Source organism: Pan troglodytes, chromosome 18, assembly GCF_028858775.2.
Source record: "Pan troglodytes isolate AG18354 chromosome 18, NHGRI_mPanTro3-v2.0_pri, whole genome shotgun sequence".
Classification (NCBI taxonomy): domain Eukaryota; kingdom Metazoa; phylum Chordata; class Mammalia; order Primates; family Hominidae; genus Pan; species Pan troglodytes.
Window position 1 is genome coordinate 36,072,107 of NC_072416.2, and position 24,242 is coordinate 36,096,348.

Here is a 24,242-nt window from a genome sequence, read left to right on the forward strand (position 1 = left end):
TTAACATTTCAATATCTTTACTTAGTTGTTTTCTCTATTTACATAAGTACATTTTTAAAAACTTTACAGAGTTAGATTTATATTATACAGTTTTTGTTTTTTGTTTTTTTGAGACAGGGTCTCGCTCTGTCAACCCAGGCTGGAGTGCAGTGGCATGAATATGGCTCTCACTGCACCTCTGCCTCCTGGGCTCAAGGGATCCTTCCACCTCAGCCTCTCGAGTAACTGGGACCACAGGCACGAGCCAGCACACCCGGCTAATTTTTGTATTATTTTGGTAAGGTTCTGCCATGTTGCCTAGGCTGGTCTCCAACTTTTGGGCTCAAGCAGTCCTCCTGCCTAGCCTCCCAAATTGCTGCGATTACAGGCATGAGCTGCTGCACCCAGCCAGATACATATTAAACAGTCTTATGTCCTCATTTTTTCATTTTATATTTTGGGAATACCATGTTTAATCACAGCATAATATTCTATGGTATGCCATAATTCATATAAACACTATTTTATTGTTGGACATGTAGGTTGCTTATTTTTTTATTATAAGGATGTTCCAAATATATATATGCACAGTTTTATTGTAAGCATAGCTAATCACCCCTAAAAGAGATGCAAAGCTTTCCGCCATCACTAAGCAAATTTCAATTTATTCTATACAATCTGCCTCTAAAATGAGATAAAATATCAATCATCACAAGAAATATACCAAAATGCATACATACAATTAACAAACATATCTAATTCCTAATTACAAATTGTCTCATATGTTGAAAAGCACAGTATTCAAGTTCCTTGAGGGCAGGCACAGTGGCTCACACCTAGAATGCCAGAACTGTGGGAGACCAACGTGGGAGGATCGCTTGAGGCTGTTACAGTAAGTAGCTAGTCAGACATGGGTGGAGCAGGGCAGGGCAGGAGAGGCGAGGAGTCGGCAGGAGAGGGAAGGAATGGGCAGGAGAGGGTTCCCCCATCCCCAACCCAGGAGTCTTGGGCAGGCGAGGGGGTTGTTAACTGTCTCTCTAAAGTAATAATTGGTCCCAGCCGGTGCTAGGGAAAGGCAGGCTCCCAATAAATAGAAAACACCTGAAACTGATCAACTTCTGGCTAAGCTTTCAGGAGTGGGGAGAAGTAACCCAAGATCCTGGAAGTATGCTGATGTATAAAACCCCAAATCAAAAGGTCAAACCACACACTTGTCTTTCAGGTCACCCACTTGGCCCTCTTCCAAGTATATTTTCCTCCCTTTCATTCCTGCTCTGAAGTTTTTAAATAAACTTTCACTTCTGCTCTAAAACTTGCCTCAGTATCTCCTTCTGCCTTCTGCCCCTCAGTCAAATTATTTCTTCTGAGGAAACGAGAATTGAGGTTGCTGCAGACCTGTGGGATTTGCCATGGTAACAAGGCCAGGAGTTCGAGACTAGCCCAGAAAACGTGGTGAGATCTTGCCTCTAAAGAAAAGGGGGGAAAAAAGTTTCTTGACTCTCTTCAGATCTTTCGGAAATCTTATCCCTTGCTAATAAATATTTGTAGAGTCAGAAAGAGGAGATGGCATTAATTTCTGCATTGATGTTTATATTTTGGTGGTATATGGCCAGGTCAAAGGGCTACATATTCCACCTCTGCTCCAGAGCTGCGTATCCAAGTTCTCTGGGATGTAGCTGGTATAACTAGGAATTATGTCCTTAGAAAGACGCAACCCTGCAGCAGCTAGACTTAGTGCAATTTAGTGAGAAGAGCACGGGACTTTCTCTACACCTGGGTTCAAATTTCAATGCCAGCACTTCTGGGAGCAAGTCTTTGGGCAACTCAGTGTTTGTGAGTCAATCTACTATTTCTAAAATAGGGAAGGAGACAGGTGAACATTCATTGAATACAGAGGCTTTACACAAGCGATCTCGTTTAACTCTCACTAAAAAATGTCTGATCCTTTTAAAAATAAGCAAACAGGCTCAGACTGGGTAAGTAATTACTCAGACTCATAAGGAGGCAAGGCAGGATTTAATTCCAGATCTGTCTAGCCCTAAAGCTCACATTCCCTGCCCCACTTGACATGTTGCTTCCTGGACTCACTTGGATTGTGGAGAAATTAGTTGGATTTGAATATCTCCTCTAGCGTAGTGAGCACAGTTTTCATTCCTGTAGCAGTTTTTGTATTATAGTTTGTTGGGATAGAGGGTTGGGACCAGGGCCAGGAATAGGTTCAGGCAAGTGAAACACTAACCTCAGGCAGAAAATATAAGGGGTGGGGCACAAAAATTCAGTCATCAAGATAAATAATATTTTAATATAATAGTTTTTAAAATCTAAATTAATGCAAAAATCCATAAAGAACAAAATAACATTTTAAATGAAAACAAGAACTGATAGTGCCATGTTAAGCCATATTGGAGCCTACAACAGAAAAACATACAACCCTATTCACATGTTTTTTATGTATTTTTGATGTTTAATTATGATAAATTCTATGTAATAATACCTTGGCCAGGCGCGGTGGCTCACGCCTGTAATCCCAGCACTTTGGGAGGCCGAGGCAGGTGGATCATGAGGTCAGGAGATCGAGAACATTCTGGCTAACACGGTGAAACCCTGTCTCTACTAAAAATACCAAAAAAATTAGCTGGGCGCAGTGGCGGGCGCCTGTAGTCCCAGCTACTCAGGAGGCTGAGGAGGAAAATGGCGTGAACCCGGGAGGCGGAGCTTGCAAGTTTGCGCCACTGCACTCCAGCCTGGGCGACAGAGTGACTCCATCTCAAAAAAAATAAAATAAAATAAAAATAATACCTTAAGCAGATATGAATTTTTTTCAGAACACTAGTTTTAAAATATTGAAACAATTGAAAAGTAGATATATTAAAACTCACATTAAGTATTTGATTTATACCAAAATCAGAATTTACTATAAATTTATTTTGCTGGTTTTAATGGAAGCAAACTCATAGGTGATATTTTTATCTAAGTCAATAACCTTTTTTTTTTTCCAAGACAGAGTTTCACTCTTATTGCCCAGGCTGGAGTGTGATGGCGCCATCTCGGCTCACTGCAACCTCCACCTCCTAGGTTCAAGCGATTCTCCAGCCTCAGCCTCCCGAGTAGCTGGGATTACAGGTGCTCGCCACCATGCCCAGCTCATTTTTTTGTATTTTTAGTAGAGATGGGGTTTCATCATGTTAGCCAGGCTGGTCATGAACTCCTGACCTCAGGTGATCCACCTGCCTCGGCCTCCCAAAGTGCTGGGATTACAGGTATGAGCCACTGCGCCTGGCCGCCAATAACTGGTTTTAAAAATACGTAAAATCATGTATCCAGTTATACAGTATGTAGTACACATCCTTCCTTTTGCAACATGGCTCAGCACAGCACTGGCTGGAACTATGACTTGCGGCTACCAGCCTCAAAGATTTTCAGGACTCTGTAAATGGAAACAGAACATCTGATCATATCTGACTCCTCAGGTCTCCTGTCACAGCTCCTTTGGGTAGTAGTCTCTCTTTTCATAGAAGAATATCACTGTCAGGCTGACTTTTAGGGTCATGTTCCTAAAGGCCAATAAAGACAAGCTGTGTTCTCATGACAACAGGCAGAAATCAACCTCACACATCTGCTGACACTCCAGAACATCTATGTGGACTTCCAAGCACTAAATATCTGAGAGTTACTGTCTTTTAAATACCCCCAAATGAAGGTTTTGAATAACTTTTCTGAAGCACATATGTTCATTTAACATTTATTGAAGACTACATCCCTACTAAATAAAACAGCCTATATCTGGGTTTGCAGATTCTATTATCCAGCCTTATGTTCTTTACCAATTAGTAGTGTATGTCATTATATCTTTTGTCATTTAAAAAGCATGTATTATGCATCTTTTATTACAGTAAGCGCTATATAATAATGCCTTATGCTTTTACGATTTTTCACTTGCATTCAATGCTTATGAAGGTTCTATGAGGTAGGCAGATATGATATTTTATACAAATTAACGTATTAACTTTTTCTTTGAAGCTGCAGGTTATCTAGTGATCAGCCCTCTCACTTTTTTCTCACTGTCCTCTGATTCCAGTTCTAATGCTCTTTCCACACTGCCAAGTTGCCTCTTCTAACAGACACACAGCCTAATAACATAGGATTTCAGATAGACAAGTGTAGACAAAACAGGACTGTACGGTTGAATATAGGATGTCTAAAGTGATCAAATGAATATGAAATTATGATATAACCTGCCAAGGAAAAGATGAATTTTCCAGAAGGGAGAGTGAAGAGGAGTCATAGGGCGACTCAGTCCCGGACACAGCCACAGAGCTGGGGAGGCCTGGGCCTGCTGGAGAGGCGGTGCCATGTGTGGTTACCATATGGCTGGGGGCAGAGGTGTGGTCAGCAGCACAAGCAGAGCTCAGAGCATGACAGCCTTACCAGAGACAAAAAATTGAGTCACAAACCTGGCCTAATCAGAATCAAGAAACAGACCAGGCCGGGAGCAGTAGCTCATGCTTGTAATCCCAGCACTTTGGGAGGCTGAGGTGGGTGGATCACAAGGTCAGGAGCTCGAGACCAGCCTGGCAACACGATGAAACCCTGTCTCTAAAATACAAAAATTAGCTGGGCATGGTGGCGGCTGCCTGTAATCCCAGCTACTTGGGAGGCTGAGGCAGAAGAATCACTTGAACTAGGGAGACAGAGGTTGCTGTGAGCCGAGATCGTGCCACTGAACTCCAGCCTGGGTGAGAGAGCTAGACTCCATCTCAAAAAAATAAAAGAAAAAAGAAATAGACCAATTCTCAGAATGAGTGCCAATGAGAAGACCTAAGAAAACAAGAGACAGGCCAGGTGCGGTGGCTCACGCCTATAAACCCAACACTTTGGGAGGCCGAGGCAGTTGGATCATGAGGTCAGGAGACTGAGGCCATCCTGGCCAACATGGTGAAACCCCGTCTCTACTAAAAATACAAAAATTAGCTGGGTGTGGTGACGGGCGCCTCTAATCTCAGCTACTCGGGAGGCTGAGGAACAAGAATCGTTTGAACCCAGGAGGTGGAGGTTGCACTAAGCTGAGATCCCACCACTGCACTCTAGCCTGGAGACAGAGTGAGACTCTGTCTCAAAAAAAAAAAAAAAAAAGAAAACGAGAGACAAAACAGACTACTGTCTGTGATTTCTTTAAAAAACCAGGAGGAGAAGATAAAACTGTTCTGGAGATGGATAGTGGTATTGGTTGTACAATAATGTAAATGTTTAATGTCACTGAACTATACATTTAAAATGGTTTAAATGGTAACTTTTATTATATGTATATTTTTAACATTATATATTGTGTTATATATAATTGTGTATATGTGCACAATTTTTAACATAAATAATTTTTTAAAATCAGACTCAAGTTGACCTAATTCTCTGTACCTCAGAGGAAAATCCTCCCAGGTCCAAAAAAGAAAAACAGTCAGGAGCTGCTTAACCAGTGATTGAGGTGAAGGCAGGGGAATTATACCCACCTAAAGGGACAATTTGTAAGTTTGTCAGTATTTGGGGGTTTTGCTTTATTTTTCTTTTTTGAGACAGAGTCTCACTCTGTCGCCCAGGCTTGAGTGCAGGAGTTATCTCAGCTCACTGCAACCTCTGCCTCCCAAGTTCAAGCAGTGCTCGTGCCTCAGCCTCCCAAGTAGCTAGGATTACAGGCACATGCCACCACGCCCAGCTGATTTTTGTATTTTTAGTAGAGACAGGGTTTCACTATGTTGGCCAGGCTGGTCTCAAATTCCCAACCTCAGGTCCACCCGCCTCAGCTTCCCAAAGTGCTGGGATTACAGGCATTAAGTCACCATGCCCGGCCTAGTTTGTTTGTATTTTGGCTCTAACAATGAATGGGGTACAACTTGCTGGGGTCCTGGGATTAGAGATGCCCAATAATATGTGGGTCAGTCATGCAAAAAAAAGCTGTCTCATGTCAGACATGAGCTTTGAATGTCTTTCAAGTAGATGAAAAACCTATTTACAATGATGTGAGCCTAAAACCTAACTTTAATTTACACATAAAACACAAAATACTTTTGAGTAGTTTTAAATGCACTGAATTTTCTAGGAATACAATTTATAAATGCAAAGAAAATTGGATGTTGCTTCACGCATAACTTAACCCATCGTAGTTCATCATTCTGGAAAATTACAATACCAATGGTGATGCCCCCTGTGGTATTTGAGTCATCAATGTATCACTCCAGTATCAGTCTGCATTTGTAGGTGTCACATTCACAACGATTCTAGGTATAAGTACAAGCATCTGGCTAAAATGTATGTTTACTGTAAATTTAATTTTTAAAATTTCTCCTTTATGTTATGCTTAGGTTATGTGTGAGATTAGCTTGTATTTTCTATTCACTTTCTTTTAGAATAGAAGATATTTATGAAAGAAAAAGGGTACTGAGACTGGTGAAATGTATCTACATCCAACCAGGATGGCTTGGAGTACACAGCTACTGGGGATTTTCCAAGCACTATGGGAGAATGCACGCATTGTATTGTTTGAACAGAGACCACCCATTTATCACTGACATCCCGTATCCCTTTTCTGCTGCTATCGGGGGTCTAATCTTGTCCAGACAAGCCAGAAATATCTCCTTTTCTCTTCCAAGTACTCTGCAGCATCTTCACTGGAAAAGAGGAATTTCAGATGTTTGACTATTAGAGGCTTGACAAGGGCAGAGAGAGCAGACACCTAGCACAGAGTTTAGTCAGTAGGAACTCTGAGGAAAAGGGCAATGATCAGTTAAAAAAGGTCAGCTATAATATGTTTCCTATCCTCAAAGTCTGCTGCTAAATTACGGGAAAAAATTTTAAAGATGTATGCAAAAAATTTATTGTACACAATCAAAAGGAAGTTGAATTTAACTACAATTGCAATTATTCATGAGGTTTATCAATTTGTAGATCATTTTGAAGAATTGACAAAATTTTGTATGCTCCTTGGGGAGACACTGAAAAAGTCATTAAAGCAAAGGAATCTCATTAGAAAATGTGGTCTCTGTCCTCACTGAAAGTTAAACAATGACTCAACTGACAGATAGTTTCCATACTTCCTTTTTAATAGCCATACCTTATATCAGTTTGCTCTCATACATGAGAATTAGAGACCACATATTTTTTCAGAGCAATTTAAAAACAACTGTTTCGCCAAGCGCGGTGGCTCACGCCTGTAATCCCAGCACTTTTGGAGGCTGAGGCAGGTGGATAACGAGGTCAGGAGTTCAAGACCAGCATGGCCAAGATGGTGAAACCCCGTCTCTACTAAAAATACAAAAATTAACCGGGTGTGGTGGCAGGTGCCTGTAATCTCAGCTACTCGGGAGACTGAGGCAGAGAATTGCTTGAACCCGGGAAGCAGAGGTTGCAGTGAGCCGAGAGTACACCACTGCCCTCCAGCCTGGGCGACAGAGTGAGACTCCGTTTCAAAAAAAAAAAAAAATCTGTTTCTTTCTACAACCACTTAAAAAAACAAACCATGCCCAAACTTAATTTCATAAACTAAATTGCACTACTAAAAACCAAAGGTTAATTGGAAAATTTAAATTTTCATTACTTTATTGCAGACTTGTTTGTAATAGTAAAAACAAAAATGGAAACAACCTAAATGTCTCAGCAGAAACATAGTTGAACAGGAGACAGTGCATTCATAAATGGAATACCATGCAATCTCCAAAATGATCTTATAGAATTACCAATGTTATTGAAAGATGTGCATGTGCCAGGTATGGTGGCTCATGCCTGTAATCCCAACACTTTGGGAAGCCAAGGTGGGTGGATCACTTGAGCCTAGGAGTTTGAGACAAGCCTAGGCAACATGGCAAAAACCTGTCCCAACAAAAAATACAAAAATTAGCTGGGCATGGTGGCGCACACCTGTAGTGCCAGCTACTTGGGAGGCTGAGGCAGAAGGATCACTCGAACTCAAGAGATGGGGGTTGAAGTGAGCCAGAATTGCACTACATTCAAGCCCAGGTGACAGAGCTAGACCATGTCTCAAAAAAAAAAAAAAAAAGCAAGAAAGAAAAGAAAGAAGGATGTGCATGATATATTTAATCATGAGAACATTACTGAAATCCTTTAAAAATGCATATATTTACACATGTGCTTAGAAAAAAAAGGATACACACCAAAGTGTTACAAGTCATTGTAACATTGCATTTGTGTAACAACATTTTCTTTGGCTTGTCTGTAATTTCTAAATTGTCTGTGTATATATTACTTTTGCAATAAAAACAATGTCTTATCAAAATAAATACATTTAACTTTTATTGAGAGTATTTTCTCTGGGGCTGTCATATTTTTTTCTAAGGCCTCAATAAACTAAACAACTAGACAGAACAGAAGGTAAAAAAGTGAAGCTCATTTTCTTTATTAGTTGTTTATGACCATCATCATCTCTACTCATCACCTTCAAGCACCAAGCTGGTTCTTCCCCACCATCCCCGCCTCATGAATGGCATCACCTCGCTGGCTGCCCAAGTGAGAATTTGTTACCTTTACCCATCCCCAATCCAGGGGCCCACCTCTGTCTAATGTTTCTCCATAATAGCTCCCAAACTCTAACACCCTCCTTATCATTTCTACCATCTTGTTGTCTATGACTGCAGCAAGCCCTGTAACTGGCCTCTCTGCCTCTAGGCTTCTCCCGACCTAGACTTGCTTACATTGCTGTACAAGTGAGGTTTTTAACATTCTCAGTCTTGTCACTCACTGCTTAAACTCGAAGAAGAGTTTTCACTCCCTTCAGGCCAAGGGCTATATGAAGCCCTTCAGATGTGGCCCTTGCTTGTGTCTCCAGCCCCATCTCTCAGCAGTGCTCTTAACACTCCCAACCATCATGAGCTAATTACTATCCTTCCAACACGCCATGCTCCTTCACACCCCTCTTGCTTTGAACACGCTGACTCTTCTGCCTGAAATGCCTTTCCCAGTTCCCTTCTGATATGGTTTGGCTGTGTCCCCACCCAAATCTCATCTTGAATTGTAGTTCCCATAATCCCCACATGTTGTGGGAGGGACCTGGTAGGAGGTAATTGAGTCATGGGGGTGATTACCCTCATGCTGCCATTCTCATGGTAGTGAATGTGAGTTCTCACAAGATCTTATGGTTTTATAAGGGGCTTCTCTCCCTTTTGCTCAGCACTTCACCTTGCTGTCACCATGTGAAGGACACGTTTTCTTCCCCTTCCACCATGATTGTAAGTTTCCTGAGGCCTCCTCAGCCATGCTGAACTGTGAGTCAATTAACTTCTTTCCTTTATAAATTACCCAGTCTCGGGTATGTCTTTATTAGCAGTGTGAGAATGGACTAATACACCCCCTTCACTCACTTTTCAGTCCTCAAAGTGCACAGCCATCCTTTACTGCCCCGTGCAGCACCTTCAGGCCTTGAGCTCTATGCAGGGAGGTAAGCCACGGAAGTCACAAGCACATCTTTTATACTAGTGCACACAGCTGAAAACTCACAGACTGGTACCAAACCAGCTTGGTTCTGTTCTGCTTCCACTGCCTGTCAAGACTGTGTGCTCTGGGCAAGGTACTTCAACCACTGGGTCTTGGCTTCCTCATCTGGAAAATGAAAATAAAACTGCAACTTTAAAAAGCTTTTCTGAAATCAAATGCAGCAATGTACATAAAAGGCAAATAAGCTCACCCTATGTTTTACCTAATTTTCTTTTTATCCTGCTCTGTGTATTTCTTAAGCCAACCATCTTACTTCCTTTTTAGAATGCATCAGGATAGACACAAATAAATGCAAACACCGTTACAAAGCCCCTGCTCACACTTCAGAATTCAGATTGCATTACCTCCTCCAGGAAGTCTTCCTTAATCACTCTCTGCTCGAGTCTCATTTAGATGATCTCCTGTGTGCTTGCATATCGTCTGTGCATACCTCTGTGTTGGGAGGAGTGGTAAGAGATGGGGCTGGAGACTCAAGAAAAGGCCACATCGGAAGGGCCTCGATCCTTTCCCCTGAAGGGAGTAAAGGCTCTCCAAAGAGTTTAAGCAGTGAGTGAAAAGACCAGCCAAGAATGTGAAAAACCTCATCTGGACACAAGGCAAAATAATTATTTTCTCCCTTGGTTACCTTTTCCATTCCCTTTCTTCAAGGGAAAGAACCATGTCTTATTTTACTTGGCATCAGCAGCTCTCAGAACAGTGGCTTGACCAATACCAAGCATTCAATAAATGTTTAGTGAAGGAATGAATCAATGGCCACCCACAACCTATACCTCTTACAGCCCATTTAATTGTCCTTTAGCCCCTTCCATAGGTATTTGCCTGGAATGTTTGTAAGATTTTTGAAAATCTCAGAAACAACACCAGCCCTCCACCCATGGGAAGATGTGTCTCAGGCTAACACCTGTGCTCTTGTTGATGCCATTGCCCCAAAGAAGACCAACCTCTCCTTCTTGCCCATATAAGTTGGCTCTAATTTCAATGCTGCTGAAAACCTCTCCTCTTCCATAAATTATTTTTTCAGATTGCTCCAGCCCATTGTGATATTTCATCCTTCAAACTCCTTTAACATCTAGGGCCTACACCATTAATCTGACAATCACCATATACTGCTTAATATTGTTGTAGTCTGCTATTTACCTTCAATCTGCAATTTAACTTCCTTAAATTTATTTCTTGTTCCCCATTGTAGAGAATATCTCCCTTAAATAGCTGCCAAGTCTTGCCAATCATGGCCTTTCCTGTAGTGTTTTGCATGTGTGTGCACACATGTGTTTTTAATTGACTTGAAGACAAAGAGACTCCCCTTAGGAAGCTTTATTTTCTGTTTGCCACTTCCCTAGGACCCAAGATACCCTGATCCCCCTCAATTCATTCTCTGCCTTTCCCTGCTCTTCTTCCCAAGGAAACGAACACCTTCCAACTTTATCACCAGGGCTCCTTTGCCTTCTGGCTTGCATTTGGGTTCAACCAATAGAAGGCACAGATAGGTAATAGATGGGTGGGAGGACAGTGGTAGGGAATGTCTTCCCTTGCTTGGCCCATTCTGTAGTGTTTGAGACCTTCCAGGACTATGGCTTCTCTAGGGCAGCCCCTCTTCAAAAGCTGTGCCCCCCCAGGTAAGCTCCAATGGCATCATTTCTTCCCTTTACCTTTTCAGGCCTGGTGCCTCAACATCCTTTTTTGATGCTCTTAACTCTGCCCACACTTCTGTAAATAGTCCCTTTATTAAAGGGACTTTTATCTCTTCAAAAATCCCCACATAATATTCTGTTTCTTGCTGGGATCTTGACTAACACAGGAACTTTCCGTTTAGTTGGGATAAGACTATGGGTACCTTATAACTTATCATCCAAGCCAGGACACTTCTGAGAGTGAAAGGGGGCACTATTAATTAAACCATGGCAACGGGCGCAAATCAGAATTGTTCCAGGCCACCTGGAATGAATGAGCATCCTAGGTAAGTCAGGCACATAAAAAGATAATTGTTATAATGAAGAGATAAAAACATTTCTAAAAGAGATAATATTACCACATAGATTAAGGTAAGTGCCAAGGGTGGAATAGACTTTCAGTGCTACAGCCATTCCAAGACAAGAGAGATTATTTCTCCTGGGGAAAGACATTTGAGATCAGCGGGTTGCTCAGTTCTCCTCCAACTAAATGAAGTCACACAATCCATGTGTGCTTGGCCGATTTTGTAGATTTTCTCCAAGAAATTTCAGTCCCAGTTGGGTCCCCCCCTCCACCCCTCACACACCCAGTGTAACTGTTCCTATTTCTTTCTATTGTTTAGGCTCTGGGTTTTTAAGGAAAGCAAATTAATTTAAATCTTAGCCAATTATTCCTTTTAAAAAATACCAAATGCATTCCTGATTCAATTATAAATCATTGTAAATATCTTATATTTTTGATTCTTTAAACCATGTTTTAGCTTCATTTTGCAAAGATATCTAAGAGGTGATTTATAAGCTTTGCTTGCAAATACAAACATTTCTGCTACCAATCACATAAAGCCTAAGTAACCCTAGAAAGCTTCTCTATGTATATATGTATGAATGTTTACCTTGTCTCTTAAACAAAAGAGTTTGATAATTAACCAATACTCTAAAGCCTTGTCACCCTGAGCAAAGTGAACTCAGACTCATTGCACCCCTACTCCTAGCTGATTCAAGGCTACTTGGCCAGGAAATGTTTCTAATGCTCACGTTGCTAGCAGAAGCAAGTTACTATGAGCCCCAGTGTGTGACTTCAGGCTTGCCAAATCACTGCTTTGTTCAGGCATTTCATACTCAAGAGAATACTATATAAAAACACCCACACCCCTGCCCAGGAGCAGAGAGCACCATGTAGATTAGGGCAGCCAGAGTTCCTGCTCTACTTCCCAACCAGCTGGTGCTGGTTAGGATTAGACCAGTGGGAGTTGGGGTTGAAAAGGTCCCTCTTGAGAGAGTCAGAAAGGGTCCTACAAGAACAAGACAAACAGGAAAAGAAAGCAGTAACCAGAGACAAAAAGCAATGGCAGACGTGCAAATCACACCCAGGAAATAGCACAAACCAACGCAGATAGTGTCAATAAATGCAAATAGTGTCAGATATTGAACCAAGTAGGTCCATGCTATGCCCAACATCAGAGAAAACAGTTAAGTATGCCCCACCATGTACCTGAAAGGCAGATAGCTAGAAGGCTTTTGCTATTGACACTAGCAAGACTCTATCTCAAACAACAATAAAAACGTCAAATAGAGCTTTAAACCTGAATCATTTACATCTTTACTTTATAAAATGTAAAACTACTTTTTTACCCAAGACTTAAAATATAGAATTATGTAACTTCTACTTTAAACAAAATGAAAAATGTTTTGAGTATCAAACAGTATATTATCTACCTTGTAGACAGCATCTTCATCTAACACTGCCACTGAGTTAGCAATTCTTAAATGACATCAAACTAGAAGAAAAGCTGCTCCTACATTGTTTTTATTTAATAAGACAAATTTGGCACTAGACTTTTTCTAGAAATAGCATTCATAGTATATCGATATAATAGTAACATCTTGTTTTAGGTTAATGAATTCCTATTAGGAAGCAGCACTTTGGGACAGTTTTTAGTGACACCAATTTAATTCTATCATTATAGTCCTCTGACCTGCCTTAATTCCAGGATCATCTGAATTCTAGGTTAAGGAATGATTATTAGCCAAACCTGGAAACAACTACAAATTGTACTATTATAGGTAACCCCAATTTAATAGTGACTAAAAGTCATAATTGTCACCATTAAAAATAGCCGTATTTCATATCTTCAACACTATTCTATTTACAATACTTTATATAATAAATAACTTATAGCAATATAGTAACAGGCCTCAAAAAAGTTCTTTTTTCACTAATTCCTAGAGGTTTCTTGGTTACTTTCCTTCATAAAAACACATCAAATGTGAGTTTACACTATGAGAAAAACAGGATTTGAGAATAGATAGTTATTTTCCATTATGGCACAAATGTTTAAGGCTGAGTCAGCACCGGAAATGTTCGGGGCCTGAACGTGTTTGTTTCCTCACATTAGTATGAAGAACTGTCTGAGTTGAGAAGGCTGAAAGGGGAGGGCAGCTTCTTCTTGACCTGAGGCCGTGCAGCCCCGACTGATGGGAGGCACAAGGTGCTGGCTGACTTCTGTCTGTTCTTTCTGGTGCCCCAACTCAGGAAGGAAAGCTTCTTGGAGATTTTCTGGGTTTTATCAGTTTTGTCATCATATCAATGGCTAAGCAGATCATGGAGTACGTTTTCTGCATTCCCACGGAGTATGTGGCACTCTTATTATGCTGCACATAGAAAAGAAAGAAAAAGGGCATCAGGCATCATCAAGATAGATGATACAAACTACGAAGTTTGGCCAGGCACAGTGGCTCACACATGTAATCCCAACACTTTGGGAGGCCGAGGAAGGTGGATCACTTGAGGTCAGGAGTCCAAGACCAGCCTGGCCAACATGGTGAAACCCCATCTCTACTAAAATACAAAAATTAACCAGGTGTGGTGGTAGATGTCTGTAGTCCCAGCTGCTTGCGAGGCTGGGCATGAGAATCACTTGAACCCAGGAGGTGGAGGTTGCAGTGAGCTGAGATCGCACCACTGCACTCCAACCTGGGCGACAGAGCAGGACTCTGTCTCCAAAAAATAAATTAAACAGACATAATTCGGAAACTCAGGTGACCAATGCTTATATAGAATTAGGTTCTTAAAACAAGGACAAATTGTTTTTCTTTTTTGAGACAGGGTCTTGCTATGTTGCCCAGACTGGTCTTGAACTCCTGGGATCAAGTGATCTTCCTGCCTTGGCCTCCTGAGTAGCTGGGGCTCTAGGTGTGTGTCACCAGGTGCAACAAGGATAATTTTTTGTTTGTTTGTTTTTTGTTTTTGTTTTTTTTTTTAAGACGGCGTCTCACTCTGTCGCCCAGGCTGGAGTGCAGTGGCACGATCTCGGCTCACTGCAAGCTCCACCTCCCGGGTTAATGCCATTCTCCTGCCTCAGCCTCTCTGAGTAGCTGGGACTACAGATGCCCACCACCACACCTGGCTAATTTTTTGTATTTTTAGTAGAGAGGGGTTTCACCATGGTCTTGATCTCCTGACCTCGTGATCCACCTGCCTCGGCCTCCCAAAGTGCTAGAATTACAAGCGTGAGCCACTGCGCCCAGCCCAACAAGGATAATTTTTAAGGAATGTACTCAATAGTAACAATTTAAGCTTAGGAGCCACAACTCACATTTTAAGGTTCTTCTTCTATTTGAGAAAGTAATAATTACTAACGGTCACGAATATGAAAGTACAGGGTGGGGTGCGGTGGCTCACGACTACAGTCCCAGCTACCTGGGAGGCTTAGAGGGGAGGATTGCTTGAGCCCAGGAGGTTGAGGGTATAGTGAGCTGTGACTGTGCCACTGCACTCCAGCCTGGGCAACAGAGTGAGACCTCTGTCTCAAAAAAAAAAAAAAGGGCAGGGGGGAAGGGAAGAGGGGAAAGGAAAGGGAAGAGGAGAAGGGAAGGGAAGAGGGGAAGGGAAGGAAAAAAAAAAAGAATATGCAGTGAGCAATAGGTCTCCCTGTCACCTGGGCTTCTAGGCCCTCCATGTTATACTTCTAGAGATGATGTGCATGTACAGGTATTTTTGTATGTACATAAGTATATTACCATTCATTTTCTTAAAAGGAATAAACTACACTATTCTACACCTGATTTTCTTTTTTTTTTCTTTTTCTTTTTTTTTTTTTTTAAGACGGAGTCTCGCTCTGTCGCCCAGGCTGGAGTGCCATTTTCATCATTTTCAAGTGTAGAGTTCAGTGGCATTAACTACATTCACATCATTATGCTCCACTGCCACCATCCATCTCTAAAACTTTTTCATCTTCCTCAGCTGAAACTTTGTACAATTAAACACTCTCTACTATTAACTTTCCAAGAATCATGTAGGATTCAAACTGGAAATCTAAGGAAGCTTGCTTTCTGAAGACTTCCACATGGGCTATTGCCAGCTTCTAAGGTTTGCCTAACATTGAGATTGTTTAGTTCGCCACATGTTTATTGATGGTCTACTATGTTCTGGCACTAAAATTAGGCATACAATATATCCCTGCAATAGTTGAGGACATTGTTCCTAATATAAACCCTAAGAGGGGCCGGGCACAGTGTCTTACACCTGTAATCCCAATACTTTGGGAGGCTGAGGTGGGTGGATCACTTGAGGCCAGGGGTTCCAGACCATGGTGGCCAACATGGTGAAACTCCATCTCTACTAAAAATACAAAAATTAGCCGGGTGTGGTGGCGCACACCTGCAATCCCAGCTACTCAGGAGCTGAGGCAGAAGAATCACTTGAACCCAGGAGGCAGAGGTTGCAGTGAGCCAAGATCACATCACTGCACTCCAGCCTGGGCGATGGAGTGAGACTCTATCGCAAAAAATAAATAAATAATGAATAAATAAATAAAATAAACCCTCAGGAATCTGAGTTATGCAGCAATAAAGTAGGGGGTACTTTGAGCCCCTAAGGATGGAGATGCCTCTTCCTTTTCTGGAAAACTGACCACTAACTCCACCATGTTTTACACAATGTCATTTAAAACAATAATAAAACGAATAATCCTGGAGACAGATGTGAGGCCTGAAAGCATTTCCCAACCCTCAGCTGCTCAAAGTCCATTGTGTATCAAAACCACTGCCTTATAAATACCCTCAGTTCTCTTCCATCTGCCCCCAGCAATGCTAACTCGCTCATCTCCACCCTCTGCCTCCCCTAGGGCCTGTATCTGAAAGGTTGTTCATTGCTGGAGGACACTCACCAAGGCTTCCCTTGGAATTCTAACCTGACCCCAAACCTCTAATAGGCACCCATTTCCCGGCACTCTTGTGTGTCCCTAGTAATTTCATTTCCTTTTCTCCTGTATTCTTGTTTCTTATCTTCACTCTCCTCCTGAAGCCACTCACGCACCCTCCTGAAATCCCTGCCGTATACTTCATGGCATCCGTCCCCCAAGACCAAGCCCTTCTGTGTGCCTGGATCCCATTCCCTCTCTCCTCCAGGCACCCTTGCCTCCCAGATCTCTACACACACACACACACATACACACACACCCCTCTCTCTACACACACACACACCCCTCTCTCTACACACACACACACTCCTCTCTCTCTACACACACACACCCCTCTCTCTCCACACACACACACACCCCTCTCTCTACACACACACACACACACACACACCCCTCTCTCTACACGCACCCCTCTCTACACACACACACACACCCCTCTCTCTACACACAAACACACACACACACTCCTGCAATGCGTACCATCACATTCTTTGAAAAGCCTTTCTTGGCCGGGCGCAGTGGCTCACGCCTGTAATCCCAGCACTTTGGGAAGCCAAGGTGGGCGGATCATAAGGTCACGAGATTGAGACCATCCTGGCTAACACAGTGAAACCCGCCTCTACTAAAAATACAATAAAATAGCCGGGCTTGGTGGCGGGAACCTGTAGTCCCAGCTACTCGGGAGGCTGAGGCAGGAGAATGGTGTGAACCAGGAGGTGAAGCTTGCAGTGAGCTGAGATAGCGCCACTCACTGCATTCCAGCCTGGGTGAAAGAGTGAGACTCTGTCTCAAAAAAAAAAAAAAGTAAAGCCTTTCTTGACCCTATTCCCCTCCAGGTCCACCCCAGTATCATACCCACATACACTCTCTCTCACTCCTGCAATGTGTACCACTACTTTCTTTGAAAAGCCTTTTTTTTTTTTTTTGAGACAGAGTCTTGCTGTCACCAGGCTGGAGTGCAGTGGCCCAATCTTGGCTCACTGCAACCTCCACCTCCAGGTTCAAGTGATTTTCCTGCCTCAGCCTCCCAAGTAGCTGGGATTACAGGCACATGCCACCATGCCCAGATAATTTTTGTATTTTTAGTAGAGTCAGGGTTTCACCATGTTGGCCAGGTTGGTCTTCAACTTCTGGCCTCAAGTGATCCACCTGCCTCAGCCTCCCAAAGTGCTGGGATTACAGGCTTGAGCCACTGTGCCCAGCTCCATTAACTATTTCTTTCCCCGCCACCCACTCCTCACTCAAATCCACTGGGGTATCCCTCTAGAACTCTTAGGACTTTATAGAGCACAGTTTAAAACCACTGTGTAGGCCTAACTCTTCCATCCTCTGGATGAGAAAACCGAGGCCCAGGGAGGGTATGAACGTGCTGAAGGTAACACAGCTTGTGAACGGCAGTCAGGGCCTAATTCCAGAGCTTGATTCCAAGCTTAGATTTGTTCAGCTAGGGATCCCCACTGTAGTCAAGAGGGTAGCCAAGGGCAGCAGGTCATTGGTTCAGCCAGAGTGCTAGGATAAATGCTCTCTTTATTTGATTTTGTTTGAAAGGTTCAGTCACTAAAAACAGTGCTTGGCTGTAATTATCTAAAATCCTTATCATAAAAATTAATAGACAAAAATAAATTATTTTTTAAAAATTACTTTTAAAAAGCCAGGGGCTGGGCATGGTGGCTCACTCCTGTAATCCCAGCACTTTAGGGAGGCCAAGGCAGGCTGATCACCGGAAGCCAGGAATTCAAGATCAGCCTGGCCAATGTGGTGAAACTCCATCTCTACTAAAAATACAAAAATTAGCCAGGCATCATGGTGGGTGCCTGTAATCCCAGCTACTCGGGAGGCTGAGGCAGGAGAATTGCTTGAACCCGGGAAGCGGAGGTTGCAGTGAGCCAAGATTGTACCACTGCACTCCAGCCTGGATGACAAGAGCAAGACTCTATCTCCAAAAAAAAAAAAAAAAAGAGCCAGGTACAGTGTCTCACACCTGTAATCCCAACTATTCGGGAGGCTGATTCAAGAGGGTCTCTTGAGGCTAGGAATTCAAGATCAGCTTGGATAACTCAGTTAGACCCCATCACTACAAAATTAGTTAAATAAAAGACAAAAGGAAATTACTTTTGGCCTGGTGCACTGGCTCATTCCTGTAATCCTAACACTTTGGGAGGCGGAGGCAGGAAGATTGCTTAAGCCCAGGAGTCTGGGACCAGGCTGGGCAACAAAATGAGACTGTCACTACAAAAAAAATTAAAAATTAGCTGGGTATAGTGGTGCACACCTGTAGTCCCAGCTACTTGGGAGGATCTTTTTTTTTTTTTTTTTGAGATGGAGTCTCCCTCTCTTGCCCAGGCTGGAGTGCAGTGGCATGATCTCGGCTCACTGCAACCTCTGCCTCCTGGGTTCAAGCAATTCTCCCGCCTTGGCTGCCCAAGTAGCTGGGATTACAGGCACCCACCACCTCCACACCCAGGGTTTCACCATGTTGACCAGGCTGGTCTAGAATTCCTGACCTCAGATGATGAGAAGGGAGGATCTTTTGAGCCCTGGAACTCGAGGCTGTAGTGAACTATCATTGCACTATTGCCCTCCAGCCTGGGCAACTGAGTGAGACCCTGTCTCAAAACAAACAAAACAAAACAAAAAACAACAACAAAAGAAATTATTTGGCCAGGCATGCTGGCTCATGCCTGTAATCCCAGCACTTTGGGAGGCAAGGTAGGTGGATTGCTTGAGCTTAGAAGTTAGAGAACAGCTAGGGCAACATGGTGAAGCCCCATCTCTACAAAAAATATGAAAAATTAGCTGAGTATGGTGTTGCATGCCTGTAGTCCTAGCTACTCAGGAAGCGGAGGTGGGGGGATCACTTAAGCCCAAGAGTAAAGGCCACAGTGAGCCAAGATCGTGCCAGGGCAATGAGAGCGAGACCCTGTCTCAAAACAAAAAACAAACTTTTTTTTTTCTAGACAGAGTCTTACTCTGTCGCCCCAGCTGGAGTACAGTGGCACGATCTCGGCTCACTGCAACCTCTGCCTCCCAGGCTCAAGCGATTCTTATGCCTCAGCCTCCCACGTAGCTGGGATTGCAGGTATGCACCACCACATCCCGCTAATTATTGTATTTTTAGTAGAGACAGGGTTTTGCCATGTTGGCCAGGATGGTCTCGAACTCCTGGCTTCAAGTGATCCGCCTGCCTCGGCCTCCCAAAGTGCTAGGATTATAGGAGTGAACCACTGTGCCCAGCCTAAAAACATTTTTTTTTTGAGACGGAGTCTCGCTCTGTCGCTCAGGCTGGAGTGCAGTGGCGCGATCTCAGCTCACTGCAAGCTCCGCCTCCTGGTTTCACGCCATTCTCCTGCCTCAGCCTCCCAAGGAGCTGGGACTACAGGCACCTGCCACCACGCCCAGCTAATTTTTTGTATTTTTAGTAGAGATGGGGTTTCACCGTGTTAGCCAGGATGGTTTCGATCTCCTGACCTCGTGATCCACCCGTCTCAGCCTCCCAAAGTGCTGGGATTACAGGCGTGAGCCACCGCGCCCGGCCTAAAAACATTATTTTTAAAAAAATTAAAGACATCCTGCTGGGTGAAAAGAATAAACATCATGATCATGGTTATCATCATTATAATACCTATTGTGAATTGAAATGTAGCTCATGTTTGGCCCTCTTGGAAGGGCTTTATGTAAACTCAGTTTATCCTGAGGCTCACAGCTATTCACTGACTTGCTGAAGGCCACACAACGGTGGTGGAAAGCCAGGATACACATCTAGACTGTCTCAGTGCAGAACCCTTGCTTTCAGCTACTACAGCAGCCCCTTCCTTGGCCTGGTGTAAAGATGTCACAGACTTGAAAGTCAAGCCTTTGCACCTCTCACAGGCGGCAGGGCATGCCCCATAAACTCAGGCCTCTGCTGATGGGGTCCCTACTCCAACCTTCAGTATGTGGCTTGGCTCTTTTCTCTAACCTCCTTTTGGACAAACTTCTTTTCTGTTTCTGCTGCGGACCTTAATCACTTGTCCATAAACTCCATGCATTTTGTCCCTAAAAATATAATTTCTTATGATCCCTTCTCCCAAGATGCTCTGCGTCCCTTGACTTTATCTTCTTTTAAAATTTGAAGTATATCAGGTGCGGTGGCTCATGCCTATAATCCCAGTACTTCGGGAGGCCGAGGTGGATGGATCACGAGGTCAGGAGTTTGAGACCAACCTGACCAATATGGCGAAACCCTGTCTCCACTAAAAATACAAAAATTAGCCAGGCATAGCGGTGCCCGCCTATAATCCCAGCCACTCGGGAAGCTGAGGCAGGAGATTCACTTGAATCCTGGAGGCAGAGGTTGCAGTGAGCCAAGATCACGCCACTGCACTCCAGCCTGGGCGATAGTGCAAGACTCCGTCTCAAAAAAAAAAAAATTTTTTTGAGATATAATTCACATACATGCATAAAATTCACCATTTTAATACCCTTCTGTGGCTTTTATTTATTATTTTTGGGACAGGGTCTTGCTCTGACACCCAGGCTGGAGTGCAGTGGTACAATCATAGCTCCCTGCAGCCCCAACCTCCCTGGGCTCAAGTGATCCTCCGGCCTCAGCCCCCCAAGCAGCTGGGACTACAGGTGTATGCCACCATGCCATGCTAATTTTTTTTATTTTTTGTAGAGACACGGTCTCGCCATGTTGCCCAGGCTGGTCTCGAACTCCTGGGCTCAAGCGAACATACTGCCTCAGCCTCTCAAAGTGCTGGAATTACAGGTGTGAGCCAGTATGCCAAAACATCAGTGATTTTTTAGTATATTCACAAAGTTAGGTGACCATCACTACTACCTAATTTCAGAATATTTCCATCCCCCCAAAAAGAAACCTTCTACCTTATGACCCTTCAGCAGTCCCTCCCCACTCCCATTGCCCAGCCCCAGCACCATCTACTTTCTGTCTCTGGATTTGCCTATGCTGAGCATTTCATATCCACGGACTCCAAATCCATTGGCTCTCTGGCCCTCTCTCAACTGACTTCTGTTGCCACCTCTCCACCAAAGTGTCTTTTCATCCTGCTGCCAAATACAATAGGCACAGCTAAGCCAACCTCATTCTCCACCTCTCAACTACATTCAATGCAACCCATCACTCTCTCCTGCAGAGCTTTCTCCTCTTAATTTGAGAAGCTCCTTTCCTCCGACATCTCTGAACTCTCCTGCATTTTCTTTGCACTTGCTTCTCTTCCAACTGACCTCTAAATGTTTAGCCCTCAGCCCTAGCCCCCTTGCAGGGAGCTGCGTTTTGTCTCACAGCCTCAAATATCATCCGTGTGCAATGATTCTCAAATATTTATTTCTAGCTCTGATTTCTTCCTCGAACTGAAGACTTCACATCCAGTCTCCTCCTTTATGCTTATGTCTGACTGCTAATAGCATCTGAAACATTCAAAACACGACTCTTGATTTCTCTCTCCTTCACCTCCCTCACACCCATTACCCATCATTATGAAAAATAACCAGGCCGGGCATGGTGGCTAATGCCTGTAATCCCAACACTTTGGGAGGCAGAGGTGAAGGATCGCTTAAGGCCAGGAGTTTGAGGCCAACCTTGGCAATATATCAAGGCCCCATCTCTACCAAAAAAAAAAATTACAATAGGTAAATAAACAAATTAGCCAGGCATAGTGGTACACACCTGTAGTTCCAGCTACTCGGGAGGCTGAGGCAAAAGGATTGCCTCAGCCCAGGAAGTCAAGGCTATAGTGAGCTATGATTGCACCACTGCATTCCAGCCAAGCAACAGAGTGAGACCCTGTCTCAAAAACAAAACAAAACAAAACAAAACAAAAAACAAAAAAACACAAGAGAAAAACAAAATTAAAGGTAGAAAAATAACCACTACCCATGAGATTGATCAAGCCAAAAACTGAGGCCTCACCTCCCTGTTCACTGTCTCCTTTACACAAATCATCCACAAATCCCCCATCAGCTCTACCTCCAAACTATGTCCCAGGGACACTCATGTCTCTCCAACTCTACAGCCACCCCCATCACCTCAGCCACTAACGTCACCAGCCTGGACAACTGCCATGGCCAGTCTCCGGCAGCAGACGCCCTTCTAAAACAAACATCACACCACGCCGTTCCCCTTCTGAAAATGCCCAGTGGCTTCCAAGCTCCCACCACTGCCGCCAAGGCCTCCTTCCTACCTCACTTCCCACGGCTCCCTTCCTTGTCCTGGTGCTCTTGCCAAAAGGCCTTCCTTTTGCCTCTCTGGTAGGAGAAGCTTATTCTGCTGCAGGGGCCCTGTACCTGTAGGTGCCCCTGCCCAGAAGGCCTTTCTTGTCTCTCTGCAACTGGCTCGAACCTCCTGGTCACTCTCATGTCTGTTCCGGCCCTGCCTAGATAGAGCCTCGCCTCCTCTCCAGTCATTCCACCCCATTACAGGTCTTTTTTCCTTTACAACACTTATCAAAATCCTGATCATTTATTTACTGACTTAGTGCCAGCTTCGTGGGGGAGGGGCAGGGACCTTACCTGTGTAATGTAAACTGGAGCTCTGACACCTAAGAGAGTGTCTGGCACCCAATTGATCCTCAATCGATATTTGTTGAATGAATAAATGAGTGTTGTTACAGAGGGAAGGTCGAGGGTACGTCATTAAGTGTGGCAAAGTGCAGAGGAGAACGTCATTAAGTGTGGCATGAACCCTAGCACTTGGGGAAAATTTTAGGGTTTTTTTGCAGACAGAGTCTCACTCTGTTGCCCAGACTGGAGTGCAATGGCGCAATCTCCACTCACTGCAACCTCCACCTCCCAAACTATTCTCCTGCCTCAGCCTCCTGAGTAGCTGGGGTTACAGGCGTGCACCACCATGCCCAGCTAATTTTTATATTTTCAGTAGAGACGGGGTTTGCCTTGTTGGTCAGGCTGGTCTTGAACTCCTGACTTCAAGCAATCCACACACCTCAGCCTCCAAAAGTACTCAGATTACAAACATGAGCACCGTGCCCGGCCTCATGTGGGGAAAATTAAAGGTGGTAACTGTGTAGGTGAACTTGAGAGACTCAAATGCTTCCCAAATCTCCCAGAACATGGCTGACACTGCCTCTAGGGCATACAGAGGGATTGTCTTAACTTTCACAGGTCGTCTTAAGCTCTTCTGTACCATTCGAATTTTTTTTTGTTTTTTGTTTTTTTCACTATGAGTATGTATTACTTTTGTAATTAAACAATTTGATCAGAAAAATAGATCAGTTGATATTTTATCCACAGGATATTTTTAAAAGTTTGCTAGCAGGGTGCAGTGGCTCACACCTATAATCCCAGCACTTTGGGAGGCCAAGGTCAGAGGATGGCTTGAGCCCAGGAGTTCAAGACCAGTCTTGGCAACACAGCGAGAACCTGTCTCTACAAAAAATAAAGAATGGGCTGGGCATGGTGGCTCACACCTGTAATCCCGGCACTCTGGGAGGCCGAGGTGGGTGGATCACGAGGTCAGGAGATCGAGACCATCCTGGCTAACACGGTGAGACCCCATCTCTACTAAAAATACAAAAAATTAGCCAGGCGCGTTGGCAGGCACCTGTAGTCCCAGCTACTTGGGAGGCTGAGGCAGAAGAATCGCGTGAACCTGGGAGGCAGAGCTTGCAGTGAGCCAAGATTGCACAGCTGCACTCCAGCCTGGGCGACAGTGCGAGACTCCGTCTCAAAAAATAAAATAAAATAAAAAATGAATAAATAAATAAATAAAGAATGAGCCAGGGGTGGTAGTGGGTGCCTATAATTCTAGCTGCTTGTGTGGCTGAAGTGGGAGGATCACTTAAACCGAGGAGATAGAGGCTGCAGTAAGCCATGATCATACCACTGCAAACCAGCCTGGGCAATAGGGCAAGACCCTGTCTTTAAAAAGAAAAAGTTTGCC

At 43.7% G+C, this 24,242-nt stretch overlaps 1 pseudogene; it reads right to left on the minus strand.

The window, feature by feature from the left end:
• Positions 1 to 13,454: 13,454 nt before the first annotated feature.
• The window catches only part of LOC467968 (rhophilin-2-like), a 50,772-nt pseudogene continuing 39,984 nt past the window's right edge, over positions 13,455 to 24,242 (minus strand).